Consider the following 25,326-nt stretch of genomic DNA (forward strand, 5'->3'; position numbering starts at 1 on the left):
GAGCTACCTTTTCAGCATACTCTACTGACCGTTCTGTCAGGTGTGCGTGTGGGCGGTGTAGGGGAATTCGCATTCCCCTAGAAACAGAATAATAAAATAATAATAATTCAAATTAGTTTCGACATGTATTTCCAGGAGTGGTTCACATGGCTGCTGAAAAGGTATTCAAGAATTACTTTCTGAAGTGCTATTGAAGGTGTGGAAGTATTGAAGTTCCCCTGCTGCCTGTGTGTGTGTTGTAGACTGCACTGATTTATGGCTACTTCCTCACCCCAGGTCTTATTTGAAAAGTTTACTGCTGACAGCACCCTTAATTAATTGCAATCTTACTGCTCAGAATTGATTCATGGTAGGTGGCAGCCCTACAGCACTATCTACGTCTGTGCCTCATAAATCAATTTTATAATATTTCTAATCGTTTTAAAAAAAAATCAAATTAATATCCTTACAGTACGAAAACATCTGTCATGGACAACGCTCGAGGATTCAAATATCTCATGCAAAAATGCAATATAATATTAGCCAGAATTGCAGAAGGGATATTTGCTCCCTCGGCTTACATCAATCCGGAACATAATTTATGTAAAATTGTAATTGAGGTAAATTGAACAGGATTTAAACCTTTTCCTTTAAAGCTAATTTGCCATAAACTTGAAAGTTGCGGATATTAGCACATTGAAAGCCCGAAATATTATATAATAGCTACTGCTGTACTAAAAAGCAAGGAGAGGTTATGTAACCAAGAAGCATGCATTAAGTTTGTTTTTAGTGTATGTGTTGTGTATTATGCTATGTTGCCATGCTTTCGAAATAATGCATTGCGATTGGTCTGAGGAACTGTATGTTTCGTTAATTGCTGAATAATATTGTCTGCCACTAAATTGTTAATTATCGGCTAGGAAAACGTAGGTGGTATTTGCATGCTTTGCAATTACATGCATATTAACAATGCAAAAACAGAACAGTTGCCCTTTTACCCACTACGTTTTACTCACTGTCCACTCCATCCGGATCCCTCTTTATCCAGCCTTTTCTTTCCTCTTGTTTGCAAACACGGCTTAAATATATTTAATATAAGAGCTAATTGCAATTCAAATAAGCATTGGCAAGGTCAGTAGGTTTCAACTGTAGAAGACATAGCTAGTGGAGGTGACAACGCTTTTTTCATTGGTGTAAATAAGCCAAAATGGTAGGGAGTGCATCACATATGCAGGTTAACATATTTGCATGCATGCAAATGAATCACCAGCTATGTTGCTAAAGGCCCTAGTATAAGTTTGACAATGCTGCGGCGGCACCACCCCACCACTGCACCGCCAAACCTGCGTGGAGACCACCCTCCCTATTATGACTTTTTAAGACATTAGCGGGCTTTTCCTTTGGCCTTCCCATGGCGGTGCCTAAACTAGGCACCGCAATGGGAACATCAAAGGACGTTCCAGCACGGCATGGACTGAAAAGTTCATGCCATGCTGGAACTTCTGTGAATGCGCACAGGGGGGCACATGTTGTGCCCCCTTGTGTGCATCCACAAGGCGTGAGGCGCAAGAGGAGCCCTGCAGGGCCTCCTTTCTTTCCTGATCGCCACTGTTTTAATCGAGGAAAGACCTCCATTCAAACAATGGCTGTGATGAAAGTCGTAATATGCTTGGCTGATCCGTGGCGGTCTCGCCAAGCAGTTAGGTGCCTCGGGACCGCCTCACCACTGCAGGGCCTCGGACTGCCAGATTTGTAATAGGTGCCTAAGTGTTTTCTGTGAAAGAAAAGCCATTTCAAGATGAGGACCGATGTATACATGCATGTCGTGATGCCGGCATGTGTTGTGGTGCACTGCTGACCATTTTCTGAGAATGTTAGTAATACTAGAAGTTAAAAAGGTAAACAAGAAAATGTGCCCTATTGCCAAAGAATTAAGCACATTGCCCATGGAGAACAGAAGGGAGTAAATCCAGAGCAAGTGGTGAGCGGAGATTCAAGCAAATGAAACTCGAAGTAAACACATGCACTGCCATACAATGCTGAAACTTAAAGAAAAAAAGAGACCCTTCGAGAAAACTCTGGAAGGGTAAACTCATCCAATCAGTACATTGAGACCAAAATGATCCTGACAGGACAAGCACAAGGATAGAGAAGAAAGTCATTGAATGAGGAGATGGGCAGCAAAGGCGTCCAATCATGAGCATGTCACTAATCCAAAGTCTGCTCTAAGTATATGTTATGTATCGGAAAGAGTATAGCTAAGGTTGTCTGTAGCCAAAATAAACAATAACTAATAGCCACATGCTGCACTCTCATTCAAATGACATCCCTTTATTTAGGTGAAAACATTTGATATAGACCTAATTTTTCTTTTTATTTAAAAATGAATTATATTGTATTCTACTAAAATGTCTATACAAAATCATACTTCAGATTTCATATAGAGAAATAATCATTACATTAGCACAATAATAATGTTTAGCATCGCTCAATGATATCATCTCTTTCCCCTTAACACATTCCAGTAAGAAGAGATAGCCCAAAATGAGCAAGTATAAATACACAAAACTCAAGTCCTGTTTAAGAAGACATTAAAATAATAAATCATTTAATGCTGCTGTTGTGCACGGCTTCTATAGCAAAGATGGCTACACAACACCCACGCTAAAATTAGTTTTTTCCCTTGTATGACATAACAACTGTGAAAAACAAAACTGTTGTTAAGTCAGAGCTGTGGAAATCTGTGCTCTGTGACTATAGATTGGTAATCAATAATCCACCACCTACCTGAGCTCTTCAGAGATTCTAGTAAGTCAGTGGGATAGTAGATGGCAGGCCATCATAAACCCTGCCTTCCTCAGATCCCTTTATAGTAGGTTGAAGGTGAGTGTTGCCTTCCACAGCACTCCACTATCTCATTGAGGGTGGGGGGAATGGCCCTGGGCTGGGAGGGAGAGCAAACATCCTGATGTTAGTGGAGAAGGTTTGCTCAATGACAGATATTATTTTTGTCAAAAGAGACTATTGAGGTTGGTGGGGTGGGTGGTCACTCAGTAGTTAGTGAGAAAAGTGAAGAATGGTGACCTAATGCCAATTTTTGTGAACAGGAAGGAGGCTACTGGCGGAGTGGGATAGAGTGGCAAGATGCTAGGTGTTCCCTTTTATAAACAAGCTTTGAATAAGTATGGGCGCAAAATCCGTTACGCTCGTGAAATTTGCGAATTATCGGCAATTTTGCGATCCGCGAATCTCGCAAAATTGCTGAAAAATTCGCAAACTCACTCGTGGGTGGATTTTTTCGCACATGCCCGAGTTGAAGCTCAAATAATCAGCCCAAACAACTAGTGAGCACGGTCTAGGCTAGGCAGGTGTGCTTCCTCCCCATATCTACCGTCTACAATTATATGTGAACTCGTATAGAAGCCCCGCCCCACACACACTAGGGTATGCAACGTTTTCCCGCCCTTTCCTCACTATGATGGACAGCTCACTCGAGGGACCTCGGCGCCCAAACAACTAGTGAGCACGGTCGAGGGTAGGCAGGTGTGCTTCCTTCCCATATCTACTGCCTACAATTACATGTAATCCTTGATAGAGGTCTTTGCATCCACGAGTTTCTCGAGCGCAATCCCCGTGTACTTCCAGTGACCAGGAGGCTGCTTTCTCCTCATATGCTGCTCTGATCGGTCGCTGACCGTTTATAAAAAAGAGGCATGTGAACTCGCATAGAAGCCCCGCCCGTTTGGCTCCGCCACACACACACTATCGTATGCAATGTCTTCCCGCCCTTTCCTCACTACGATGGCAGCTCACTCGAGGGACCTCGGTGCCTTTTGGCGCGGTGACAAAATTACAGACACACGTGGTCACATTTGTGCAAATGGCAACAAAATCTGCGAGTATGCAGTTTTTTTTGCCATTTCGTGCGAATTCGCAGACCGCGAATCCGCGAAATTCGCCCATACTTAGCTTTGAAGATAGAAAGAGCAGTCAGCCAGAAGTAGGGAATGGAACATAAGGTAAGTCAACAGGATCATGAACAACAAAGAAAATTCAAAATCATGGTTTGGGGATGTTAGAAGTGGGATTTCTGGTTGGCTAAGGCTTGCGCCAAAGCCAGGCAGAAACCACCACACTAGTCAGGGCGAAGGGAGTTACACGCCAAAGATAACCCCTGCTCATCCCCTTGGTAGCTTGGCACGAGCAGTCAGGCTTATCCCGGAGGCAATGTGTAAAGCATTTGTGCACGCACACAGCAACAACATCCCAGGCACACTACAAAAGGAACTCACACAAGGTTATATATAAATAGCCTTTGTATTCTCATAACACATTAGAATAGTAAACACCTAACATACACTGTGCCAACTGGCACGGGCTATATTCTCAAGGGATTATTTACATAGGACAGGGCCACGTGGGCCACTGTCAGGATCAGCACTTAGCAGAAATTGCTACAAGAAAATAGATCATAAACCTACAACCAGTATAAACACATTATGCAATCTCTCACTAGTCTAAACACATTAGACCCTACCTCCTAAGTATAACCCACATTAGGGGCATAAATCACAGAGTAAAACATAATCTCACTAGCATAAACCATAATATGCTACACAACCTCATAATCATAAACCACATTTTAGAGGTATAAAACACAGGGTGCGTAAAACATACTAAATGCATTACATTCCTAGCACCACATTGCATGAGCACATCAATCACATTAGGGCCTTGCGCCCTACCCATCTACCAACCCTCCTGGCCAACTGGCCATCCAAGAAGGAGCTCAAATGCCGTGCGTCCAGAATGTCAGGGCGCGATGCCTATGCAGCGCCAGTCAGGGTTGCGCCATCTGCGCAAACCTAAACGTTGCAGCTGCCCACTACTTGCTGGGCAGCTGAGAGCAATAACAGGGCCTAAATGCTGCAGCTGGCACTAAGTGCTGCACAGCTGTGAAAGGCCTGGCACCTCTGTGCCATGTCTGTCCCTCTCAGGGACTCTCAAATTGCGCCTAAACGGTGCAGCTGCCCACTACTTGCTGGGTAGCTGTAAATTAGCACATACAACTGGGGCATGGGCTCCCACTGACCCTCAAACAAATGAGTGTGCCCCCCTGGAGCCATCTGGCTCTAAAATGAAAACATGTCCCTCGGAGCACTCTGGCTCCTTAAACACTGAGCCAAACGTTGGAGCCCTCTAGGCTCTAGACATCATGTCCCCTGGAGCACACGGGCTCCTAGAACAACTCTGCGCCACTGTGGAAAAAGAGCTTGCCCCCAAGCACTGTGGAGCGCACTTTTGCCCTTAAATAAATAATCACTTGGCGGGGCCACACGGGGCCCTTAAAATAGTGGGCAATGCGTTGGAGCCATCTAGGCTCTAAAGACAACAAGCTGGGCCATTAAATAACGGTGGCCACAAAGGAACAGAACTTGTCTCCACCGTGGGAGCGGCCCGCTGCAAGCCGGGGCCGCTCGAAATGCCTCACATATTGCTGTGCCTGTATCCGGCAGCACCGATTGTCCCCATGGAGCCCCCCAGCACTTTCGTACTCACCGGGCTGCTCGCGGGGGACTCCTTGGTGACGGCAGCACTTCTCCTGCGACGGTGCTTGCGGGGCTCTCTCACCTCATGAGAGCCCCGCCTTCTTGAGGTACCAGTCTTCACCCAGTCCCCCATCTCGGGACTGGGACTCAGGATGTGGAGTCCTCACAGCTCCTGGCAAACTCCTCTCCTGGGGCCCGCAACACTCGCGTCACTTCTTGCCGGCGGCCCGGGGCTCTTCACAGCTCACGGGAGCCCCGGGCCGCTGGGGCCATCACTCAGCCTTCCTCTCTCCTGCACGGGTGGTGGACTTGGCCAGGGGAGCTCTTGATGCTCTGGTCGGGCTCATCCCTCATGTCCTCCCCACGCGGGGCTCTCTCCTCCTTACGAGAGCCCCGCCTGCAATCCATGTCGGCGTGCGGGGCTCCCTCCTCACACCAGGATCCCCGAAGGACCATGGCCGCACTTCTGCTTCCGTCCTGCGGCCCCGCCCACAACCAGGCAGGCCACGGGCGGCGGAAATCCAGGCATCAGGTGAGGGGCAGGCTCCCTCGGTAACAAAAATAAACAGCGGGGTAGGCACCTGCTTTGGAGCTCATAAAAACGGGGTGGGCACCCATAATATAAATAATTAAAGAAGCGGGGTGGCACCCGCATTTCGGCAACATCACGGGGGAATCCCCCCTCCTCGTCAGGCCGCGCCGGACTGCCCAAAATCCACGCAGTCCTCCGTCTTGAGGGAAATTTAAAATACAGCGCTCCCAGGGTGCTTAGGTTATAACAAGCCTAAGCAAAGGTAAAAAAAAAAGGTCCCAGAAGTCTGCAACCAAGGAAACACAGGCAAAAGGTTCCAGGGCATAGCTGGGCCCAGTGAGGTAGCCCTCTTGGCAAGTCCTCCTGGGTCCCAGCAGCAGCACGCCCTGAAGCAATCCGGATTCCACAGCAGAACATTTTACATGGGGTCACAGCCCCTTTTTATACACAAAAATCCTTTGTCTCCAAAGGTGCAGGCAAGGGGCGAACCAGATACAACTGGTTCTGGAGCACTTTGTCGTGCTCAGCCCCTCTCCCTATTCCCAGGACAGGCCAGGGACATCAGATGGTGGTGGAGCCAGCACTGTGGAGGGAAGGCACAGCCCTATTCAGGTCCCAGATGCAACTCCTCCTTGCTATCAACATGCACATCTCCCCATTCACCACCGGGCAGACCCATCCTGACTCCTCGAGCCAGGCACGCCCGCCAGCTCCAGCCAATCACAAGCCAGACAGTCAATTCACATTCACTGCACAGACATGCCAACTTCTAAAAGTGGCACATCTACACTAGACACATTAAATCTGCGCACATCATCGCGCAGCCTTTATTCTCACAAGTTCGCACATACCAAAGTCGCCCCTGCACTCCCCACACATCAGGAACTACCATGGACACACATATTCCCCATGCATTCCTATAGGAGGGAAGGCCACTCTCACCACACATACACAGAGAGCGCACGCACTTTACACTGGACCACAGTGAAAAAGTGAGCAGAGGCCTAAAATCACCAACACCAGGTTACAGAAACAGGCTAGGAAATGCAAAATGTTTCAGGGTGAACCTGCCAAAAGGGTAAAGTCCAACAGTGGACTATAGAATAGGAGACCAAAGATCCCAAAAATCTTAATTGAAGAGAAAACACTAAAAGAGTCCAATGTTTAATCTCTATTAGAATAAACTTTTCTGTATGTAACCTCTGGAAGCTGCATTTAGGATATCGAGGAGCAGGTATCTTGATTTACATCCAGTCATTAGCCGACATAAAAAAGAACGTGTTCATCGTGTCTGGCAATGAAATCCTCAGTGACTGATAGAAAGTTCAAATTGGAAGCCACCTGAGAAAACGTTGGAAATCCTTGCTCCACTTACCACAGACTCTGCATTGCAAGCCAAAGTGCTTATGTAGCATATTTCTGTAAAAAAGTGGTGTGCGAAGAGGATAAGCGAAGTGTGACCTCCTTGTCGTAGCAATTCATTGAACAAAGTAGCAAATACATAAAGATAGATTGGCTGGTTCATGAAGCAAAGAACTTAAATATACCTCCATTAAAGTTACTCTCTTGCAACTTGCCAGCTGAACAGCTAGGATTTAAATCAACCTGTCAAAGAGAATATTGGCTACTCAACTATAAAAGTGGTCTGAGAGCTTAGGAAGGGTAAAATGGTCTCAGGTTTTTGATCTGCATTGCCAGCAGCAAACCTGCCTTTCCTCTCTGTAAGGCACAAAAGAGGGTACAAACTTAGATTTTTTCAAAGTGAGTTCGCTGGATACTTAAAATAAGAAACAAATGGAATCAGACAAATCACCCAAAATGTCGTTGTGATAGAAAACCAGTCAGAAACATCAAAGGCATTAGGCCAGTTCACAAAAAAGTTGGAAACATTATATGTGCAAAGATGACAGGCATATTTTTTCCTACTTTTCCCCTATGCAAATACAACTTTTTCTTATTTTTTTCTCAAAAGGTAAATCATTTTACCCATGAATAAGTCCCTTACTCTAGGCCGCCAACGAATATAGGGGTGGTCTAGTAACCGTCCCACCTTGGAAAGAGATTAAAGTGACATTATAGTTAGGTGAAAATGTCAGCTTAAACGTAACATTTTAAACTTAAAAAGGACAAAAAGTGCCATAGTTATGTATAGTAATAAAAAATTACAAAAAACAAGACAATCACTGAAAAAACACAAAGGTTACAGTGATGTTACAGTTAGGCATGGTAATCATATCTTACTTTGCATTTAAAAAAAATCTGAAATTCACTGAAGAAAACAAAGGTTAAAGTGACATTATAGTTAGATGAAAATGTCAGTTTAAATGTAAAATTTTAAATTATAAAAAAAATCTAATTCTCCTGTGTTAGACCTGTCAGCCTTAAGGTGGCCTTCCCTCAAACATTTTTCCTTTAATCCTCCTATTTTTGCTAAATTTGTTATTGTTGGCCATAGGACTCTGCGCACTTTACCACTGCTAACCAGTGCTAAAATGCTTGTGCTCTCTCCTTCAGTCATGATAACATTTGCTTACACCTGATTGGCATAGTTAATTTGCCTCTATGTGTCTTGAAGAGTGGTATACCGTATACCTAGGGTCTGCAACTTAGTCCCTACTAACAAACCTGCGGCACGTATTGTGCCACCCACTTAAGTAGCCCCTTATGACATGCCCCAGGCCTGCCATTGCAACGTGAATGCACTTTTAAACTGCTAATTTGACTTGGCAATATAACACCCTTGCAAAGCCTTTTATTGCATATACGTCACCCCTAAGTTAGGCCCTAGGTATCCCATAGGGCAGGGTGCATAATAATTATTTAATTTTCTGTATGTCCTGGTAGTGAAGCACTCTTAAATTAGTTTTCCCAACAGTGAGGCCTACATCTCCCGTAGGATATCATTGGGTAGCCTTATTACGTTCATTCATTCAATAAATAAATCAGGGGTTTAAAGGGTGCTACTCACCTGTGAGGGTCTCATGGCACTTGGGGGGTGGGAGGTGCAGCTTCAGATCAGCCGAATAGCCAGGTCTTAAGACTCTTCCTGAAGGTGTGCAGAGTCGGGGAGCATCTGATGTTGACTGGGAGCTCGTTCCAGGCTTTGGCCGCAATGTAGGAGTAGGCTATTCCACCCGCTCTGGCTCTGTGGATGCGTGGGGTTTCTGCTTGGGCAAGTTGGGGGGAGCAGAGGTTCCTTTTGGGTACGTTGAAGGTGAAACAAGGTGACTTCTTATCTTGAATGACACTCCGAAGTCAGAAGTAGGTAAGTAGTATGTCAGGTTTATTCACCTTATCCATCAACTGCTCAGCAACAACTGACAGTAATGGAATTAACAAATAAGATTCTTAGGAAAACATTCTAAATGGAACAGAAGGAAGTGGGAGTTCTTCTATGTAAGATTAAAGGTACAGTTTCTTCTATGTAAGATTAAAGATACAGTACAATGTCACAGAAGGAGACCCTGTGGTTGAGGTATTTGGTTCCCGTGTTGAGGAGGGATTTGTAGGCATGGGTGAGTAGCTTGAAGGTTACTCTCTTCTCTATGGGGAGCCACTTGAGGTCTCGCAGGTGTTGGGTGATGTGTTCATGTCATGGGATGCCAAGGACGAGTCTAGCCGTGGTGCTCTGGATGGTCTGGAGTTTGCGTAGCAGGGATTTGTTGACTCCTGCGTAGAGGGCGTTTCCGTTACCTACTATGCTTGTTAGGAGTGTGTGTGTGACGGTCTTTCTGGCTTCAGGGGGATCCACTTGAAGGTCTTGCGGAGGGTGTTGAAGCAGGTGGAGGTAATGGCGTTGATCTGTCCGGTCATGGTGAGGGAGGAGTCGAGTATGATGCCGAGGTTCTGGGCATGGTTTGTTGGAGAGGGAGGGTGCTGAGAGTGGAGAGTATATATATAATGTAGTGTCCATTGTCAACAAGGTGTGCTTATGTGTATTATGTCTGGAGTGTTCACACAATAGATGTAAAATGTCTTTATACAATAAGAAAAAGAAACAATAGAAAAACCAATACGTGTCATATGTATGTTGATGTTATGGTGTGATGTTTACATATATTAAATGTATTCATGATCAGAGATACAAACGAGCAAGTATACGCATAGATAATATGACAAAAAACATCCTCTCCCTCATGAAGGACCCCGAAACCCCCAAACTCAGCTTCCAAGTAGGAATGAAAGACGTTGCAGCTTGGATGAGTAGCAGCTGTCTGATACTCAACTCAGAGATGAAAGAGGTCCTCGTCCTTGGACCCACCCCTTCTGCTTGGGACAACTCCTGGTGGCTCTCCGCTCTCAGCACCCACCCACTCCAACAGACCATGCCCAGAACCTCGGCATCATACTCGACCTTCAAGTGGATCCCCCCGAAGCCAGAAAGACCGTCACACACACACTCCTAACAAGCATAGTAGGTATATATATATATATATATATATATGTATAAGTAGATATAGTTAGGACCTAGTTTCCATAGGAAATCCACAACATTCTATTTGGAATAACTTTGGCACTGGTCGACAAATACACGCAAAATTCTCCAAGAAAATGGCCTGCTCTGCTCCTTCCCTGAAAGTTTAAGGGTGATTCGTCAAGTGGGGGCTGAGAAAAAAGTGGGGCCCCTTTCCCATGCAATTTTCCATAGGGACCTTTAAGTGAGGCTACAGCTCGAACTGCTGAATGACATTACACCAAATTTGGCAAAAAGGTAGAGTTCGGTTCGCAGATTACGCTTTTTGTTAAATGGTGTAAATCCGTTCAGTAGTTCCTTAAAAAATCAAAAGTAAATGCATAGATATATCTATAGACGAAGTACCGTACGAGAACCGTCCGAGGACAGTACGCGTACCATTACGAGCACGAGCTGCATGCTAATTGGCTGAAAACTGTCTGTCAACACTCCAAACTAGGAAGTGTTGGCAGCCATCTTGTGTCTTGGTAGAACCGAGGCACAAGAAAAGTGATAAACAAGTGCACAAAAGATGCAAAGGGGCAGGGTAGAAAGACCCTGATCCCCTAGGCCTGCTCAGGGGGTCCCACAAGGACGACCAAGGCCCAAAAAAATATTTTTTTTTGTTGAAAAAATAGTGGGACACGCGTAGGATACACGTACCGTGCTGATCCCCCCCCAAAAATTAGGGCACCCCTCTGCAAACGCGCCCCTTGGTGGGGGTACCTCCAGTAAGTGCCACGGAGCTGCGTTGCAGAGTGTTGTAAAAAGGGGGCATTGCCTCTGAACACCTCTCTGCAACGCTGCTCCCTGGCGCATACTGGAGGGGCCTGGTGGGCTAGTTGGCCCACAGGGGACCTCAGGATTGAAGAGGAATGAATTCCCCAACTTAAAACGCGCCACAGGGCACATCTTTGGGCAGTCACACACCTCCCACACTCACATTCACTCTCCCATACAAATACTCAGTTAACTAATCAATAACTAATATAGACTTTCAAATAGCTAGTAACCAACTGGAGAAGTAGTTTTTACAACAACAGACAAAGTGATACAAATGTTCATACAGATTAGTCACTATCCAATATATTTAGAGAGCCACTTTAAATTAGTCAAGTAAACAGTCAATCACACTGCTACTAAATCCTCCATCCAGATATTTATATTTATATATCCACTCATTCTTCAATGCAAATTGCTATATATATAATACATATTTAAATAACGAAGCAAACCACATTCACTGGATGATGTTATCATTGATGTCATTTGAGATGTCATCAGTGATGTCACTGACCATGTCATGAATGATGTAATATGTGACATCATCAGCAGTGAATTGCGGGCGCGCGATATATAGTTAGTACAACTAACTATATCGGAGGAATTTCAATAGTTTTGTACGAGTGAAATGTCCAACTAACTATAACACCCCTAAAACCTACGTTTTTTTCAGAGAATTTTTAAGGTTTTTTAAATGCTAATTCCTAGCTATATCAGGCCTGAAACCTATGGTTTTTTCAGTGAATTAAAAAAAAAAATTAAATGCTAATTTCTAACTATATGAGGCCTGAAACCTACCTATGGTTTTATCAGTGAATATATATATATTCACTGAAAAAACCATAGGTTATAGACCATATATAGTTAGGAATTAGCATTTAGAAAACCTTATTTTACTCACACAAAACCATTGAAATTCCATATATAGTTAGTTGCACTAACTATATATCGCGCACCCGCAATCCACTGCTGATGATGTCACATATTACATCATTCATGACATGGTCAGTGACATCACTGATGACATCACTGATGACATCTCAAATGACATCACTGATGACATCATCTAGTGTCTGTGTGTTTTTGTAAAGTTTAAATACGTTTTACATATTGAAGAATGACTGGATGTATGGAAGACTGAGTGTGTGTGTGGCTGGCTGGGAGGTGTGTGACTCTGTGCATATCAATGTGTACTTGTATCAGTGATTGTATAAGAGAGTAAGTATGTGTTAGTATATGTGTGAAAAGTATGGTGTTCTGTGTTTAACTATAGATGAGGAAATCGAAGTGTGATTGATTCTTCACAGGACTGACTAGGTGTATGAGTGCATATGATAGTGTTCTAATAATAACTGACTGTATGTATGAGTAATTGTATGGGTGAATGAGTGAATGTGTGTGTAGACGTACGAATCAGTGAGTGCGTATGTAGTAACTGGTATTGGTGTGTCATGATGTCATCAGTGATGTCATTTGAGATGTCATCAGTGATGTCATTTCAGATGTCATTAGTGATGTCATCAGTGATGTCACTGAAGTATGGTGTTCTGTGTTTAACTGTATAGATGAAGAAATGGAAGTGTGATTGATTCTTTACAGGACTGACTTGGTGTGTGAGTAACTCCATGGATGAGTGGCAGTGTGTGACTGTCTGCATAGGTGTATGAGTGCATATGATAGTGTTGTAATAATAAGTGACTGTATGTATGAGTTATTGTATGGGTGAATGAGTGAATGTGTGTGTAGACGTAGGAATCAGTGAGTGCGTATGTAGTAACTGGTATTGGTGTGTCATGATGTCATCAGTGATGTCATTTGAGATGTCATCAGTGATGTCATCAGTGATGTCATTTGAGATGTCATCAGTGATGTCATCAGTGATGTCACTGACCATGTCATGAATGATGTAATATGTGACATCATCAGCAGTGGATTGCGGGTGCGCGATATATAGTTAGTGCAACTAACTATATATGGAATTTCAATGGTTTTGTGTGAGTAAAATAAGGTTTTCTAAATGCTAATTCCTAACTATATATGGTCTATAACCTATGGTTTTTTCAGTGAATTTTCAAGGTTTTGTAAATGCTAATTCCTAACTATATATGGTCTATAACCTATGGTTTTTTCAGTGAATTTCATTGGTTTTTTAACAGCTAATATCTGTAGCTGTAAAATGTATTCTTCTTTAAATCCAAAAATATATTTTATATGTTTATGAATAATTTTTTTTTTAAATATTTTTTTTTCTTCGTTCCCGCTTCGCGAATCGGGAAGCTTCCCGTTAGCTGACCTTGATGCCGCGAAATAGACCGCGAGCCGGGAAACGTTTCTTTACCGCAAGTGCCGCGTTAGAAAACAACATCGTGACGCCTCCCGTCCGCATGACGTTTCACGTTGTCGCGTGATACGTCATATGACGTGCTACGTTAGCGAACTGGTACGCGAAGCGAGTCGCAAAGCGCAGGTTTCTGGAAGCAAACCGGGAGGCCCTGCAAAGCGCTTAACGTAAACACAGCAAGTCATGTGACTTGGTAATAACACTTTTCATTGGTTCATTTCACTTTTGGTTTCCTAATGATGTAAGACTAGGTCATATAATCTAAAATGAACACTTTTGATTGGTTGAGAACTCTTGTTTTTCCCAAATGATGAAAATCCCTCCTTCTTTCCTCACTCTGACTTTCATCATTGTGAGAGAAAGACCCTTTGTGATCACTGAGCAATGGCTTCTTTAGTAGCTTCAGCTGGTGCTTCCCCACCACCTCCACCACATCCAAGGAAGAGTGGACCACCTGCTCAAGTTATAATTCAACAAGAAGAGGAAGAAGAGGAACAGGACGATGAGCACGAAGAGAGGCAGTTTTTGCCTGAGCAGCCCAGGACGTCTCACCGGAAAGAAAACTTCATTTGGCAATTTTTTTAAATTCCCAAAGGTCAGAAAAAAGTAAATGCAAGATACGTAACTTGCCTTATATGTCAAGATAGACTGTCCAGAGGAACCGAGAAAAAATACAGTTTCGCAAACTACACAATGCATCGCCATATGACTAGGTGGCATCCTAACAACTACAGTGCTGCACAGTTTCGGAACGACCTAGATAATCTCCCTATTATGGCCAGAAGATCTGTTGTACCGGAAGTAACGGGACCAGAGGGCAGGGAGATGGTGCCAAATATACAAATGAAATTTGGTGAAGTAAAACACATCTGCGTATTTTGCGATGGATTCATTTCCTACGGAGAAAGAAGCATCACTCTGATCAACAGAGCTATTGACTATCATATGCAAGTTTGTACGAAACGCCCAAAATAATAAATACTTCTTTTTTTGTTTTGTTGCTCCTGTTGAGCCCTTTACAATGAATCGTTTTCATTGCCCCCTCCAAGAAAAACCCCAAAAAATATAAAACTGTTCAGAAAAATTCAAAAAAAGTAAAAAAATGTTCCGAAAAATAATAAAAAAAATATAAAACAACAAAAACAATTAAAAAAAAGTTCTTTTCAGAACTACCTCCCCGTTATTAAAAAATTGGTACAATATTTGGAACTGTGCCAACCTCTATTTCTCTTAGTTCGCTTCCCAGTTCGCTCGCCGGTACGCGAACCGGAAGCGAACCAAAAACAGTAAGTATAAGGGAAGGAAACAGACACTTATGTTAAAAGAAAGACAGCTATAGGGGAGTAAACTAGAGATACTATTACCCGTAATCCACTGCTGATGATGTCACATATTACATCATTCATGACATGCTCAGTGACATCATCAGCAGAGGATTGCGGGTTTTTTGGATACGTGCCTTATCCACGGTTTAATAACGCTGCCTTTTGCTTTATATAAGTTTTCAAATTGTATGAAATATATACCAATAGGTCGTTATGAACCTTTAGGTAGTGCTTTTCTTCATGAGGTCTGGTCGCTTCCATACACATACAGATGTTTCAAAGATGATCAAGAAGTTTATCTGAATGGAGAGGAATGCACTGAGACGCCAGATCATTCACTAATGTGTAGGCACATACAGTTACACTGTTCATGCAACAAACACCGACCAAATATGGCTTGCGTGTTGCAAGACACGCCAGTTCCTGCTATCATCCCCACGTTCAAGTTGTTGGAAAATTGTAGTTATTTGATGCTCAATAATGAAGATTGTTCTGAGTTAATTAAAAGTATTCCTTTTATCGTAACAGTAAGTGAACGGGTTATTTGCTGCAGAAATGTTCTATTTTCTCCCACACATGAACATAGGGAGTTTTCAATCTGGCCACAAATACCAACCTTGGGAGAGATTTCAACGGCATGGCAAGAATAAGAGCTCTTTTGTCTCAGAGAGAGGTGGCCTTGAGTTCGGCCCGTGAAACTTTCGTGCTTTACATAGCGAACACCCGTACAGAGGTGCAGACCCTTTTCAATTCAGATTTGCCTTTCAATTTCAGCAAGATGGTTCGGACTATCTTTAACGCATCCTCCACAAAGACCCTGGCGCACTTTTTTAAAGTTGTTACCAGTGGTCTCGTGACTTCATTTGAGAAAATCTTTGGAGTCATCCCTGCTTTCTTTCATTCTATTTTCTCCACTCTGCTTCGTGGATTGGCATTTTTACTTGCATTACCAGCGGACGCTCTTGTGCTTTTTTACATTTTTAAATATGGATGTCCCTCCTATGCAACCTCCCACCCTGCAGCTGCTGACACTGTTCCGCAATCGCATGCTAGAATATTATGGCACAATGCCGTTGGCGATATTAAGCACGGCATATGGATTATCTTTTCGATTCTCCTACTTCACCTGTGTCCAGCCTGTATTTCACTGCCTGACCTGTGATTTCGATTGGGCCATTGATTTGTGTCTCTGCGGACCGGTTTCTCCTGACGTCGACTTTAATCAGCTGATGACTCCTATCATTACTCACGAGTTGGTTTGTCCTGGCGAAAGGATTATGGCTGTGGCATTGATGCATGGACTAATTGGTCCCTGGAATTTATTGGCGGCAGCACAGTCTTTCTTGGAACAGAGCTTTCTTGAAAACCCACCGAGCTGTCCTCTGATGGTGATAGAGGATCCGGTGCTGGGAGAGCACGTATGTTCTTTTCCGCTTTTAAATTGGATGGCTGAACTGTTTTCGGATGAAGACGGTGACTTCCTATTGGAGGCTGTTGCAGCTTATTTTGCATACACAGTTATGTCATAGACCTTTTTCATGTTTGATATGCTGAGTACTAGCATTTCATTGACAATTCATTGACTTATTTGTCAAGTTTTTATTATTTACCTTGCCTATTGGCTTAAGACTCGATAAAGTACTTGGCTGTTTTATTTTTCTTTAGCATTAAATTTTCCTAGTTTTTAATGCTTTACCTTGCGGACCGTCCACATATAAACTTGCAATCTGCTCTCATGAGATGGCACTTCTATTATCTTATTCAGTTCGTTTCCGGATCATGGGGAGGTGTCATCTAGGTCCTGGATATCTTTACACCGTGTTAAGTTAGCATGGGCTCATTACCGGTTTAAACGCCATTTTTCCTTTTTTGCAACTTCTGCACACGACACTTAGTTGTTGCTTTAGCTTTCCACCTAGTAGTTCATCGTGGTTTACATGAGAATAATATGTTATTGCTCTACTATCTGCTTTGCTTGTTAAACTATATCTGTACAGCGAGTGCTAAAGTTTCAAGAACAACACGATACAGAATTGTTATGAGGTCTGATCTCCACGACTTCATACTCATAACATAAGTGCAACTTCTGCCAATTCTGGGCATGAGGCGGGTTTTATATTGCTTTGCCGAACACACATACACAACAGTTGATGCGGTTCACATGAAGAGAGAGCTGGTGTATGCTGATGTGATTCCTTCAAATCTAAGACACTAAAGTATGGGCACGCCCTAAACCAACACAAAGAGACCTTCTTAGCAAATAATATAATATGTGTATTAGGGAGGGTGAGATATAAGCAGCCGCGGGCCGTGGAGGGAGTTACGGTGAGGCAGGGAGGCGGGGAGGGGGAGAAGCAGGGTGGAGCCCTCTCTACCCTGCCCCTCCCCCTCCCCGCCTCCCTGCCCCACCGTAACTCCCTCCACGGCCCGCGGCTGCTTATAAGTGTTGCTAACTCTTATTCATTTACAGCATGTTAACATACTGTCACCATTCGCTTTTTATGTACTAGTAACTATGCTGGTAATTTTGCTACTGATAATATGTGTACTTGTATTCTCCACCCTGCTTCTCCCCCTCCCCGCCTCCCTGCCTCACCGTAACTCCCTCCACGGCCCGCGGCTGCTTATAAGTGTTGCTAACTCTTATTCATTTACAGCATGTTAACATACTATCACCATTCGCTTTTTATGTACTAGTAACTATGCTGGTAATTTTGCTACTGATAATATGTGTACTTGTATTATCTAAGATACTACGCCTGAGAAGACGGCATTAGTAAATAAACATTTCAAATACACATGTGTTCTTCTTAACTCCATGTTCTGGTTTCTAAGAAATATATAACGACCGACTGTTCATGAGTTCCACGTATCCTGAGGTACTATAAGTTCATATTCTGGATTGTCTAAACATTGAGAGTTTGTTATATCCAATGTGACACTGTACCTAGCTTGCTAAGGAGTTTTTGATTACTAACGTGAGTTTTGGGACACCCTAATTCGCCGAGGTTCCAATCCTCTGTCCACAGTTCTGTGTGAGAACAGAAACCCTGCGACAGGGGCACCCCCGACCCTTGCTGGAGCTTCATCACACTTGCGATACAACTCCAGCAATGCGCCACCTTTACGGCACAGATACATCACGCATCTGTGCTGTTTTTGCCCCATGATGCGCCGCATTGTAAATGCAGCACACCATAGGTGACGGAACAGCGGCACAGAATGACTAACACATCCCTGGTGATGCGCCAGTCATCATAAATGTATCCCTATGCTTCTTATCTTGTTAGAGATGAACCGCCATATGTATCATCAAAGTTTTTTGCATTTCCTAAATAGCGAACTTTAAGGAATAAATAGCGATTCTTTACCATTCCTAGTTTGCGATTAGCTATTTGCTAATTACAAATTACCCATTCATTTCCTTCATTTCCATAGGGCGGTTGGACTCACTTTTAGCTCGAACGGCTGAATGGATTTCCACGAAACTTGGCAAAATTGTAGGGACTAGTAGCCCGATGTGCCTTTGCTATGTCTCAAGATATATGCTCCAGTGGTTTTTACGAAAATTAACTTTGAAAAATATATTTTGGGCTACATTGGCCTATATATATGTTGGAGCCCAAATGTAGCCCAATGTAGCCCAATGAAGCCCAATGTAGCCCAATGTAGCCCAAAGATGGCCGCCAGACACACAAAAAAACAAATGTAGCCCAAATATCAGCCAGATGTAGCCCAACTATAGCCCAGTGACAGAATGACCAATCAGCTTCGCAAACCTCCGTTACGCGAAGCGGAGCGCTGTTACAGATATATATCTTTTTTTGAACGTTAATTTCTCAAAATCCACTGGAGCACATATATTGAGACCTAGCAAAGGCACATCGGGCTACCAGTCCCTAATATTTTGCCAAGTTTCGTGCAAATCCATTCAGCCGTTCGATTATTATTATTATTTTTTTTTTTGCCCCGCGGGGCCCTTTTAAAACCTCCACATCAAACCTAGGGGGTCAGCGAGGATCTACTATGCCCCCTTATGGTTATTTCCCCCTTTGTTTTGGCCTCCTCTTGTCTCTCGATCCTACCGAGAGACAAGATGGCGGCCGCTACGGACTGTTTGGAATGTTGACAGACGCCGGAGAACCAATCAGCTTCGCTTCACAAAGCTCCGTTGCGCGAAAAGTACGCGTCCTGGAGCGCTGCCCGGTCCGCTGTTACAGATATATATCTTTTTTTAAACGTTAATTTCTCAAAATCCACTGTAGCACATATATTGAGACCTACAAAAGGCACATCGGGCTACCAGTCCCTACAATTTTGCCAAGTTTCGTGCAAATCCATTCAGCTGTTCGGGCTAAAAGTGAGGCCAACCGCCCTATGGAAAACTCAATGTTAAAAACACGTTTTGGGACCCCCCTTTTTTCTCAGCCCCCCCTTGACGAACCCCCCCCACATTTTCAAGGGCTGCTCAGAAACAAAATGTGCCATTTTCCTGAAAATTTCAGCCAATTCCGTCCACAAACGCCAAAGTTATTAGACATAGAATTTTCAAAAAACCCATAGAGAAAAAATCCTAACTATATATACCTACTGGCGACCGCCAGTAGGTAATATATATATATATATATATATATATATATATATATATATATATATATATATATATATATCTATCTATCTATATATATATATATATATATATATATATATATATATATATATATATATATATATATATATATATATAATGCATGATTATTACACTTGCTTTCAATTGTTCAACAGAAAAAGATTCATAAAGGGGTAAAAAAAAATATTGTATGGGGAAAAAAATTATAATAGTATTCCTTCAATTTTATAATGCTCTATTACTTCTATTGGCCCTAAGTGGCCGAGGAATAGATCCCTGGTATCTTTTTTTTTACAATAGTCTTGGAGGGTAACTCAACTCACTCCTTTCCCAGGAATACAGTAATAGACCCCAAATTCACCAATACTCAGCAGGCAGAACCCTTGGAAAAGAAATATGAGTAGCAGAAACAGATAAATCTGCTCCTGTTCATAAGAAGTTAGCTTATGTCAGCAAGTTTTCTTTTCAAAATAACGATGGGCCTTATTTTGATAGTGGGCGGTCAAACTGCCGCCTGCTATCACGGTGGTCAGGAGAACGCCCGACAAGCAGGCAGCAATCTGACTGCCCAATTAGGATGTGACCGCTTTGTTGGTGGTTAGAAAGTGCTCTTTTACACAGAAGCTTGTGCTACGGGCCAGGAAAAGGGCCACAGCACAAGCCGCAGTGTTAAGGAGCGCTTTGTGCACATCCATGCACAGTGTAAAGTGCATGGAGGTGCATGGGGGCAATTTGCAGTGGGCCACAATGGACGGGGGCCCTGTTTGGTGTCCCTCAAAGTCCCTTTCCAGCAGCCTTTTCATGGGGGTTGGACTACCATGAAAAGGCTTCCGGAAAGGGACATCGTAATCTAGATGGCAGTGCCAGCCTCGGCACTGCCTCCGTTCAGGATAATGATTCTGTCCTCCACCATGTCGGGATCATAGACCCTGGCTGAGGCAGCGGTCTGCCCCCAACAGAGAATGGTCTGCCTGCCATCATTTTATTGTGGAAGTCAGACCAAAGAGCTGTCGGCCACCGCCACCAACGTGCTGTCTGTGGTCGTCCCACCACCATCGTAATGAGGCTCTGTGTCCTGCAGCATAAAATAATAGCTAATATTTTTCTTAAGCAACCGTGTGAATGAACATGCCAAAGGAGTGTCCCTCGTCCCATTTCTTATTCAAATCTAATGTGAGCAAGGCATATTTTCTATTCCTGGTGTCCAGGGCCTGCTCAACCTGCTCTTCAGCATAGTTCTTTCCATGAGACAGATTTTATTGAGTAACTCAATTCAGACAACACTTCTACTTTGCATTTTGGTGATTTATTTCCCACATTTAAAACTGAAAAGGTGTGCAAGTAGCACAATGTAATCTACAGACCAAGATGACTTGAAATATAGATGTGTGCATGCATGTGGTATTTATGTAGCGTAAACCTGGCCAAAAGGCTGTCTAGAACTGAACAAGGGCAGAAGCAAGGATGCAGTTAAAGGCCATTTGGAGGGGAAGCTGTGTTCTGGGGCATACTGTTACTTCGTAGTGATGTGGAGTTATTTAAAGAGCTGTGTCTTCAACTATTTCTTAAAAAGGAGCACTGGTGGGCATTTCTGCTGTATACAGGGATGTTTAACATGGCTCAACTTGAGAAGTCTGTTAAACAACATAGATGCATCATGAGTTTTCTTGTGATCTCTGATATTGGTATCCCACATATATTGTGCGCAATAGGTTGTGCCATCAGTTGAGTGTTGTGATCCATCATAACATGCTTGTACATAAACTGTGGACATTTACTGGTGTTTACTTAGTCACAGGACCACTCCGATTGCCCAAGTTCAATTGATTCATACATCAAACTTATTTTTTATCTGCTATCAAACATACATCATGCAGTTTGCCAAATGTGTGCCCTAGGGCTGGCTGCTGCATGGAGATAGGTCAATATCCCACACTCATCCACCATCAGTCCTAAGCAAAGTAAAATGTCTGTGGTTCATCACATTAAATGAGCAACTTCATACTTACATTTGTAGGCCAGATGATATCAATGTGTGGTCTATCAAGGACCTGGGCTTTAACAGTGCTTTCCATTCATGCGCCGTTGTAGCAACGTTAAGCTTCACAAAAAATTGTGAGGTTATTCTAACAACTATTGGAAAACTCATTATGTTTACTTACCGGTAGTTCCATGCAGAGTGGGGCCATGCATGCGCAGCAGCATGGTGTGGCTCACGGCGTACCTGTGTACTCACTTTGGGCAGTTCTCAAAGTCAGGGCCGGAGGCCTTCATCTCAAGAATGGCAATGTTGAGTCTAAGACAGATCCATGGCAAACACCATGAGGCAGCTGTGACTTGTCCAAACCCTGCCCAAGTGCACTATGTGGTTCCGCGATGACAGTGGTTCCGCGATGACTTTTGTAATTTACTTTTAATATCGAAATAAAGTTTATAAATTGAATTGCACTATGTGCGTGCACACCCCATGTTTTCTGTCAAGGAAGAAAGCTTTCATAAACGCCACGTAGGACAACTGAGTCCACCTCATATACATGAAGTAACGGGCATAATTACATAAAATGACATGATATCTGCTAAGTATAGAAGTTAAAATGACATGTCACTTGCCCTCTGTTCCTCTAAGAGGCACCAATAGGAGTTCTTGAGTAGGATCCATGCTTCTCTGGTTTTTTAAAGACATCCATTGAAAGAAGGCGACTAGCAACCAATGTAAAATCAGAAGAATAAGGCCTTCCCTCAGAAATTTTGTTTGCCATAACAGAAGGAGGAATGGGCAAAATGGACGCCATCAAGTCCTGGGGGCAATGACTGCTGGCAGAAAAGGCCTGAGGGCCTAGTGTTACCGGGGGCGAGGAGGAGCACATAGCCTTTCCACCCAACCCAACCACCTCTCTCTTTCTCTCTTTAGCCTCAACACTAGCCCCTCTCAGCTTCCAAGATGCACTTGGATATTCCCCTCTCCTTCTGGTTGCTGTCTGTATGCATCCAATCTCCAATAGAATTCCATCACTTCCATGTTCTACTTGAAACTATCCACCCTCATTTCCATGATGTCACAGTGACGTTTTGAGATCACAGTCTGAAATAAACTTGCTTTTCTCCTACATGCAGTATGCTATGCCTGCAGATGCATGTTTCAATAGGGCTCAAAGTGTGAAGCAGTAAGACAAGACACGCCACTTGCCACACACAGGGTGAAGTTGCAAAAAGAGAGGCAGAATGTCAGCTGATGGGAAAAGTGAAAGTTGCACTGTATGCGGATATAGCTGACTGCTTGCATCACAGTAGTCTCCAGAATACAGAGTTTGCACAGCAGTGCAATGCAACCTACTCTGGTGACATGATGTTCTGTGTATTGACCCTAACAGTATAGATTTTGGACATGCCATTACCAGACTCTGGGGCAAAAGGTGGCATGGGATTAATAGTAAGAATGAGAATTAAGACAGAGGTGGACAGGAGGTAATACAGTGAGGAAAAATGACGGATTAAGAAAAACAGGAAATACAGGAATGTAAGGACAGTATGAGCTACACAGGAAGTGAAGACAATAGGTGGGGAATGGAAGTCTGTGGAGTAGAATGACAAAACAGACAGAGGGAACACAGGGCAGTTGGACAGGGGACATTGTGCTGTTGTACCTAGCTGGTGTACCACTGTGGTCTTAGTCATGGCTAGCTATGCATGAACTATCCATCAGTTGCCGATATTTAATGCGCGTCTGTGCAATGCTTCACTTGTGCTGCATGGATCTATGATGGTTGTGGACATGTGAGAAGTGGTAACATGTGACACATTACAACAGGGGAGATGAGGATAGGTAGAAAGGTAGTGAAATCAGGCAGTGGGAATAGACAAGTGTGTAAGCAAGGGATGCAACTGACAGGGGGAAGTAGTGCCGGTGGAGACAGGAATGCAAATGACAGTGGGGGAGGGGACAGAAAAATGCCAAAAGAGACCATAGGAAAGGGAAGGTTTTTTTGGGGATGCCAGAGGTCAGAAAACAGGGAACATGGACAGCATGGACACTAGTGATGCAAATATGATATAGAGCAACAGGAACAATGAGAGACAGGGAAGACAACAGATAGTGGAGACACATAGGACAAGTTACTCACCCTTTACGAAATAATGTTTAATTAAATTGTTTAAAAACGTTTAATTTGTTGAAAGCTTTCTGAAAATAAAAAAACATGTGTTTTATTTTAACTTATTCTAATAAAGAAATATGAATTAAAAAAATAACGAAGCATGTATTTTAATTGAAATATAATGGAATTACTTTTTTATATATGTCTATACATCATGTTTCATTATTATTACTATACAATAAACATTTTTTTACTATAGGTGGAATTTATTTCATAATTTAAACATCATAAAACATTTGAAATGTAATATAATCAGAAACATTTTATTTTACTTTTAAATTAAGATATTAATGTTATTATGTGGTTTTATTTTGTTCTGCTTTTCCTTATACTTTGCCACAAGGAGATCTCTGACACCAGGATGGAAATATCCCTATGCTAAAATAAAGGGAAATGGTTATTTTTACAAAACAAATCAGTTTATTAAGCCTGAAAAAAGATTCAAAATATTTTGATGATAACTATTTATGTAAATTAATTTTATATATGTATTTTAAATGTAAGGCAAGAGAAAACAACCAGCACTAATAATTAATATTAATTTAACTTTGAATTAAATGTCTAAATAATTTCAATATATTAAAATTAATTAATATTATTTTTGAAGAGTTATTATGAAACCCACCTAAAGTAATGTTTTTATTTATATATATTATCTATTGAAAATTACAAAATGTTATGTGCACAAATAATTTAAAATGATTTTATTGTAATTAAAGTTACTTTTATTGTGATTCTATTTAAATTAAAAAAGGTTATTACAATGTTTTATCATAAAATATTTTTTTTTGCAATATTTAAACATTTCAACAGTATACTAATTGTATGTATATATTTAAAAGTAAAAGAATAAGCAATTTTGATTTAACATTATTTTCTATGAGGTTCTACTTTAAATCCCTGACTCCATTATTTTTTATGGGAGGGTGTGGCAGTATCAGTGGTTGGCCATGTGTGGTGCTGTATATACTAGTGCTCCTCTTTGATTGTAGTAAATGTGCACTCATAAATTTGGCTTCACCCCCACGAGGGGTAGAGACATACAAGTTTACACTTTTTAGTAACTTTTCACTCCTAAATGGTGAATAGTCAAAAGTAGTGAAGGTACTCAGACATGTAAGAGGACACTTCCATGTGTAGATTTCATTACATGTAAATTTACCACTGTAAATAGGCCCCTATTTGTACAGGATTAAATTAAACATTCTGGTGCCTATTCTCAAAGGCATTGTTGAGGAAGTAAACACGTACTCCTATGGTACTCTTTTAAATACACATGCAAGGCTTTTTCAATCATCCCAAAAGTCTAAAATAGGAATAAAATGGAAATATTCAAGGAAAATTCTGATACCATTAGGAGAAATAGAAAAGACTGTGTCATCTTTGTACTTTTACCAATAAAGAGCTTATTCCCAAACGCATGTAGGAGAGTATGTAAAAGAGTACTACAGCAGTATATTTTCACGTATTCCAAAATCCTTTGTAAATCCAACCCACTGTGTGCTTTGACTGATGATGACTGTAGACATGTAAGTGCATAGAAAGTCACACAGGAGAATTAATTTGCCCGACTGATGTAT

At 42.4% G+C, this 25,326-nt stretch overlaps 1 protein-coding gene across 3 annotated transcripts in view; it reads left to right on the forward strand.

The window, feature by feature from the left end:
* The window catches only part of GALNT14 (polypeptide N-acetylgalactosaminyltransferase 14), a 1,160,089-nt gene that overhangs the window by 839,346 nt on the left and 295,417 nt on the right, over positions 1 to 25,326 (forward strand). The window lies entirely within an intron of this gene.

Source organism: Lissotriton helveticus, chromosome 6 (assembly GCF_964261635.1).
Source record: "Lissotriton helveticus chromosome 6, aLisHel1.1, whole genome shotgun sequence".
Lineage (NCBI taxonomy): Eukaryota > Metazoa > Chordata > Amphibia > Caudata > Salamandridae > Lissotriton > Lissotriton helveticus.